The sequence below is a fragment of the Bufo bufo genome, chromosome 3 (genome assembly GCF_905171765.1).
Source record: "Bufo bufo chromosome 3, aBufBuf1.1, whole genome shotgun sequence".
NCBI lineage: Eukaryota > Metazoa > Chordata > Amphibia > Anura > Bufonidae > Bufo > Bufo bufo.
This window is the reverse complement of record NC_053391.1, coordinates 77,901,671-77,908,480: the sequence shown is the minus strand read 5'-3', so window position 1 is coordinate 77,908,480 and position 6,810 is coordinate 77,901,671.

The following is a 6,810-nucleotide window of genomic DNA, read 5'->3' as shown; positions in this document are numbered from 1 at the left end:
TATTTTGCACTGGCATGCATTATAAGGGGGACATTTTTTGCACTGGCACACATTATAAGGGTATTTTTGTGCTTGCTTACATTATAAGTGAATATCTTTTGTACTGGCACACATTAGGGGACATTTTTCTACTGGCATACATAATAAAGAGAATTATTACTACTGGGGGACTATGGGGAACATGATTACTAGTAGGGGCACTATGGGTACATTATTACTTCTGGGGCGCAATGGGGACATTATTACTACTGGGGGCACTATTAACAGTAAGTGCACTCTGGCGGATAATTTCTATTGGTGGGACTTTGGGGAGCACTACTACTGTGGGGAGCACCCTGGCACATTATTAGCTTAGTACAATTATTTTTTGGGGACATTATGTTTACAGGGACACTATTTACTTGGCACAGTTATTTTTTAGGGCATTGTGCCAATAATTATTTAAAACATAGAAACGTAGAATGTGTTGGCCCATCTAATCTGCCCAATATACTGAATACTATGAATAGCCCTTGGCCCTATCTTATATGAAGGATGGCCTTATACCTATCCCATGCATGCTTAAACTCCTTCACTGTATTTGCAGCTACCACTTCTACAGGAAGGCTATTCCATGCATCCTCTACTCTCTCAGTAAATTAATACTTCCTGATATTACTTTTAAACCTTTGCCCCTCTAATTTAAAACTATGTCCTCTTGTAGCAGTTTTTCTTCTTTTTAATAATCTCTCCTCCTTTACCTTGTTGATTCCCTTTATGTATTTAAAAGTTTCTATCATATCCCCTCTGTCTCGTCTTTCTTCCAAGCTATACATGTTAAGGTCCTTTAACCACCTCAGCCCCCAGTGCTTAAACACCCTGAAAAACCAGGCCACTTTTTACACTTATGACCTACACTACTTTCACCGTTTATTGCTCGGTCATGCAACTTACCACCCAAATGAATTTTACCTCCTTTTCTTCTCACTAATAGAGCTTTCATTTGGTGGTATTTCATTGCTGCTGACATTTTAACTTTTTTTGTTATTAATCGAAATTTAACGATTTTTTTGCAAAAAATTACATTTTTCACTTTCAGTTGTAAAATTTTGCAAAAAAAATGAGATCCATATATAAATTTTGCTGTAAATTTATTGTTCTACATGTCTTTGATAAAAAAAAAAATGTTTGGGTAAAAAAAAATGGTTTGGGTAAAAGTTATAGCGTTTACAAACTATGGTACAAAAATGTGAATTTCCGCTTTTTAAAGCAGCTCTGACTTTCTGAGCACCTGTCATGTTTCCTGAGGTTCTACAATGCCCAGACAGTACAAACACCCCACAAATGACCCCATTTCGGAAAGTACACACCCTAAGGTATTCGCTGATGGGCATAGTGAGTTCATAAAACTTTTTATTTTTTGTCACAAGTTAGCGGAAAATGATGATTTTTTTTTTTTTTTTCTTACAAAGTCTCATATTCCACTAACTTGTGACAAAAAATAAAAAGTTCTATGAACTCACTATGCCCATCACGAAATACCTTGGGGTCTCTTCTTTCCAAAATGGGGTCACTTGTGGGGTAGTTATACTGCCCTGGCATTATAGGGGCCCAAATGTGTGGTAAGGAGTTTGAAATCAAATTCTGTAAAAAATGACCAGTGAAATCCGAAAGGTGCTCTTTGGAATATGGGCTCCTTTGCCCACCTAGGCTGCAAAAAAGTGTCACACATCTGGTATCTCTGTATTCAGGAGAAGTTGAGGAATGTGTTTTAGGGTGTCTTTTTACATATACCCATGCTGGGTGAGAGAAATATCTTGGCAAAAGACAACTTTTCCCATTTTTTTATACAAAGTTGGCATTTGACCAAGATATTTATCTCACCCAGCATGGGTATATGTAAAAAGACACCCCAAAACACATTCCTCAACTTCTCCTGAATACAGAGATACCAGATGTGTGACACTTTTTTGCAGCCTAGGTGGGCAAAGGGGCCCATATTCCAAAGAGCACCTTTCGGATTTCACTGGTCATTTTTTACAGAATTTGATTTCAAACTCCTTACCACACATTTGGGCCCCTAGAATGCCAGGGCAGTATAACTACCCCACAAGTGACCCCATTTTGGAAAGAAGAGACCCCAAGGTATTCGCTGATGGGCATAGTGAGTTCATGGAAGTTTTTATTTTTTGTCACAAGTTAGTGGAATATGAGACTTTGTATGAAAAAAAAAAAAAATCATCATTTTCCACTAACTTGTGACAAAAAATAAAACATTCTAGGAACTTGCCATGCCCCTCACGGAATACCTTGGGGTGTCTTCTTTCCAAAATGGGGTCACTTGTGGGGTAGTTATACTGCCCTGGCATTTTCCAGGGGCCCTAATGTGTGGTAAGTAGGTAAATGACCTGTGAAATCCGAAAGGTGCTCTTTGGAATGTGGGCCCCTTTGCCCACCTAGGCTGCAAAAAAGTGTCACACATGTGGTATCGCCGTATTCAGGAGAAGTTGGGGAATGTGTTTTGTGGTGTCATTTTACATATACCCATGCTGGGTGAGATAAATATCTTGGCAAAAGACAACTTTTCCCATTTTTTTATACAAAGTTGGCATTTGACCAAGATATTTATCTCACCCAGCATGGGTATATGTAAAATGACACCCCAAAACACATTCCCCAACTTCTCCTAAATATGGAGATACCACATGTGTGACACTTTTTTGCAGCCTAGGTGGGCAAAGGTGCCCAAATTCCTTTTAGGAGGGCATTTTTAGACATTTGGATACCAGACTTCTTCTCACGCTTTGGGGCCCCTAAAATGCCAGGGCAGTATAAATACCCCACATGTGACCCCATTTTAGAAAGAAGACACCCCAAGGTATTCAATGAGGGGCATGGCGAGTTCATAGAAAAAAAATAATTTTGGCACAAGTTAGCGGAAATTGATTTTTTTGATTTTGTTCTCACAAAGTCTCCCTTTCCGCTAACTTGGGACAAAAATTTCAATCTTTCATGGACTCAATATGCCCCTCAGCGAATACCTTGGGGTGTCTTCTTTCCAAAATGGTGTTATTTGTGGGGTGTTTGTACTGCCCTGGCATTTGAGGGTCTCCGCAGTCATTACATGTATGGCCAGCATTAGGAGTTTCTGCTATTCTCCTTATATTGAGCATACAGGTAATGAGATTTTTTTTTTCCGTTCAGCCTCTGGGCTGAAAGAAAAAAATGAACAGCACAGATTTCTTCATTCGCATCGATCAATGTGGATAAAAAATCTCTGCCAAAAAAAGAAAAAGGAGGGGAAAGGCGTCTGCCAGGACATAGGAGCTCCGCCCAACATCCATACCCACTTAGCTCGTATGCCCTGGCAAACCAGATTTCTCCATTCACATCAATCGATGTGGATGAATAAATCATTGCCGGGATTTTTTTTTTATATATACAAAGTGTTTGCCAAAGTATATGAACACCACCACCTCCTCAGCTCATATGCCTCGGCAAACGTATCTTTTACTGCAGAGGAGAAATCTAGTCTTGCAGCGCCGCATACACCGACTTGCGTGTAATCTGATAGCAGCGCAATGCTTCTGTCTGAATGCACATCAGTGCTGCAGCTAGTCGATCGGTTGGTCCACCTGGAAGGTAAAAAAAAAAAAAAAAATGAAAAAACCAGGCCGCAACACAATAATTTTATTAACTTTGGAACAGAACATCTAAACTTTAACTTTTTGAACTGAACATTAACCTTTTTGCTTACTGGTGTTTTTTTTTTGTTGTTTTTTTTTACCTTTATAGAACAAACCTCTCCTTCCCCATGGGACAATGTGCAAAGCGCAAATCGCCCAAAGATGTGGCGAAGTACGTTATGCACTTTATCCCAGGTGAAAGGAGACGTTTGCAGCAGCTGTGAGTGAATGTAATAGCCCTGTGTGCCTGTCCTGGTGAGATGTGATCCCTATGCTAGGTGTACCTGTGTGTGGTACTTCCGGAAACACTCTCCTAAGCATAGGGCAGGGTGGTCAGGACAGTCAGGACAGAAATAGCGGGTGTCACGCCTTATTCCACTCCTGCTACAGACACAACATTTTTTTCGGGGTGGCGGTTGGGTTGAGGTACCAGCAACGACACTGGGGAAATGTCGCTCGTGTAGACGGCTAACTACACTGGTGGATGGGGCCACGGAACCTCCTGGATAAAGGAGGTTCTCGATGATCTCTTCCTGGAATTTGAGGAAGGATCCTGTTCTCCCAGCCTTACTGTAGAGAACAAAACTATTATACAGCGCCAATTGAATTAAATATACAGACACCTTCTTATACCAGCGTCTGGTTCTGCGGGAAACTAAATAGGGAGCCAACATCTGGTCATTGAAGTCCACCCCTCCCATGAGCGCATTATAGTCGTGGACTGAGAGGGGCTTTTCAATGACACGGGTTGCCCTTTCAATTTGGATTGTCGTGTCTGCGTGAATGGAGGAGAGCATGTAAACGTCACGCTTGTCTCTCCATTTCACCGCGAGCAGTTCTTCGTTACACAAGGCAGCCCTCTCCCCCCTTGCAAGACGGGTGGTTACAAGCCGTTGGGGGAAGCCCACGCGACTAGTTCGCGCGGTGCCACAGGCGCAAATCCGTTCTAGAAACAAATGCCTAAAGAGGGCCACACTTGTGTAAAAATTGTCCACGTAAAGATGGTACCCCTTGCCGAATAAGGGTGACACCAAGTCCCAGACTGTCTTCCCACTGCTCCCCAGGTAGTCAGGGCAACCGACCGGCTCCAGGGTCTGATCTTTTCCCTCATAGATCCGAAATTTGTGGGTATAGCCTGTGGCCCTTTCACAGAGCTTATACAATTTGACCCCATACCGGGCACGCTTGCTTGGGATGTATTGTTTGAAGCCAAGGCGCCCGGTAAAATGTATTAGGGACTCGTCTACGCAGATGTTTTGCTCAGGGGTATACAAATCTGCAAATTTCTGGTTGAAATGGTCTATGAGGGGCCGAATTTTGTGGAGCCGGTCAAAAGCTGGGTGGCCTCTGGGACGGGAGGTGGTGTTGTCGCTAAAGTGCAGGAAACGCAGGATGGTCTCAAAACGTGCCCTGGACATAGCAGCAGAGAACATGGGCATGTGATGAATCGGGTTCGTGGACCAATATGACCGCAATTCATGCTTTTTGGTTAGACCCATGTTGAGGAGAAGGCCCAGAAAAATTTTAAGTTCGGAAACTTGGACTGGTTTCCACCGGAAAGGCTGGGCATAATAGCTTCCCGGGTTTGCGGTTATAAATTGTGTGGCATACCGGTTTGTCTCTGCCACGACTAAGTCCAAGAGCTCCGCAGTCAAGAACAGCTCAAAAAATCCCAGGGCCGTACTGATCTGAGCCGTCTCAACCCGAACTCCAGACTGGGCGGTGAAAGGGGGAACTAATGGTGCGGCTGAAGTTGGTGACTGCCAATCAGGGTTTGCCAGCACCTCAGGGATTCTAGGGGCTCTACGGGCCTGTCTGTGCGGTGGCTGCGACGGGGTAACTACTGCACGTGCCACCGTACCAGCTTCAACTGCCCTTCTGGTGCTCGCTACTTCACCATGTTGTACGGCAGTGCTGGTACTAGGTCCAGGGAGGGCTGCGCTGCTGGTGTATGCCTCACCACGTGATCCGGCAGCGACAGCCCCACTCTGCTGCTCTTGAAGCGGATCCTGCGTAACCTGTGGTCTAGCGACACGGGGCCGGGTACGCCTGGTGCTGCCAGGGACCTCAACCTCCTCGTCCGAACTTTGGGTCAGAGAGCCACTGCTTTCTACAGGTTCATATTCTGACCCGCTAGATTCGTCAGATGAGGGTTCCCACTCCTCATCCGACTAGGTCAGAATCCTGTAGGCCTCTTCAGAAGAATACCCCCTGTTTGACATTTTGGACTACTAAATTTAGGGGTATTCCCTGAGACTACCCAAGAAAAAAAGCAAGCCTGTCTTACAAAGGGGAGGCTAGCGAAGTACCGGAGGCCGCTGCGGTTGATAAAAAATATCAAAACTGATTTTTTTATCGCCGCAGAGCGTGTAAAGTGAATGTGCAGTGATCAAAAAAAATTTATTTTTTGTCACTGCGGTGGGGCGGGCGTGGGTGAACGCACGTGTGGGCGACCGATCAGGCCTGATCGGGCAAACACTGCGTTTTGGGTGGAGGGCGAGCTAAGGTGACACTAATACTATTATAGATCTGACCGTGATCAGTTTTGATCACTTACAGATACTATAAAAGTACAAATGCTGATTAGCGATACGCTAATCAGCGAATCAGTGACTGCGGTGCGGTGGGCTGGGCGCTAACCGATCGCTAACTACCTAACCAAGGGGCCTAAACTAATCCTAAACCTAACAGCCAATACTAGTGAAAAAAAAAAGTGTCAGTTTACACTGATCACTTTTTGTCTTTCACTAAGTGATTGACAGGGGGCGATCAAGGGGTTAATTTGGATGATGGGGGTGATGGAAGGTGATCAGGGGCTAAGGGTAGTGTGTGATGTGTACTCACAGTGATGTCTGCTCCTCTGCTGGATCCAACCGACGAAAAGGACCAGCAGAGGAGCAGAGAAGCCATATAACAGATCATATTTACTAATATGATCTGTTATCGGGCTTCTGATTTGATTTTTTGAAAATCGCCAGCCTGCCAGCCAATGATCGTGGCTGGCAGGCTGGTGACGAAATACTTCTTTAACTTTTGCCGGCCCGCTAAGCGCATGCGCGGGCCGGCAATGCACGAAATCTCGCGTCTCGCGAGAGGACGCGCCGGCGCGTCCAGGTGGAATAGAACAACCACCTCCAGGACGCGT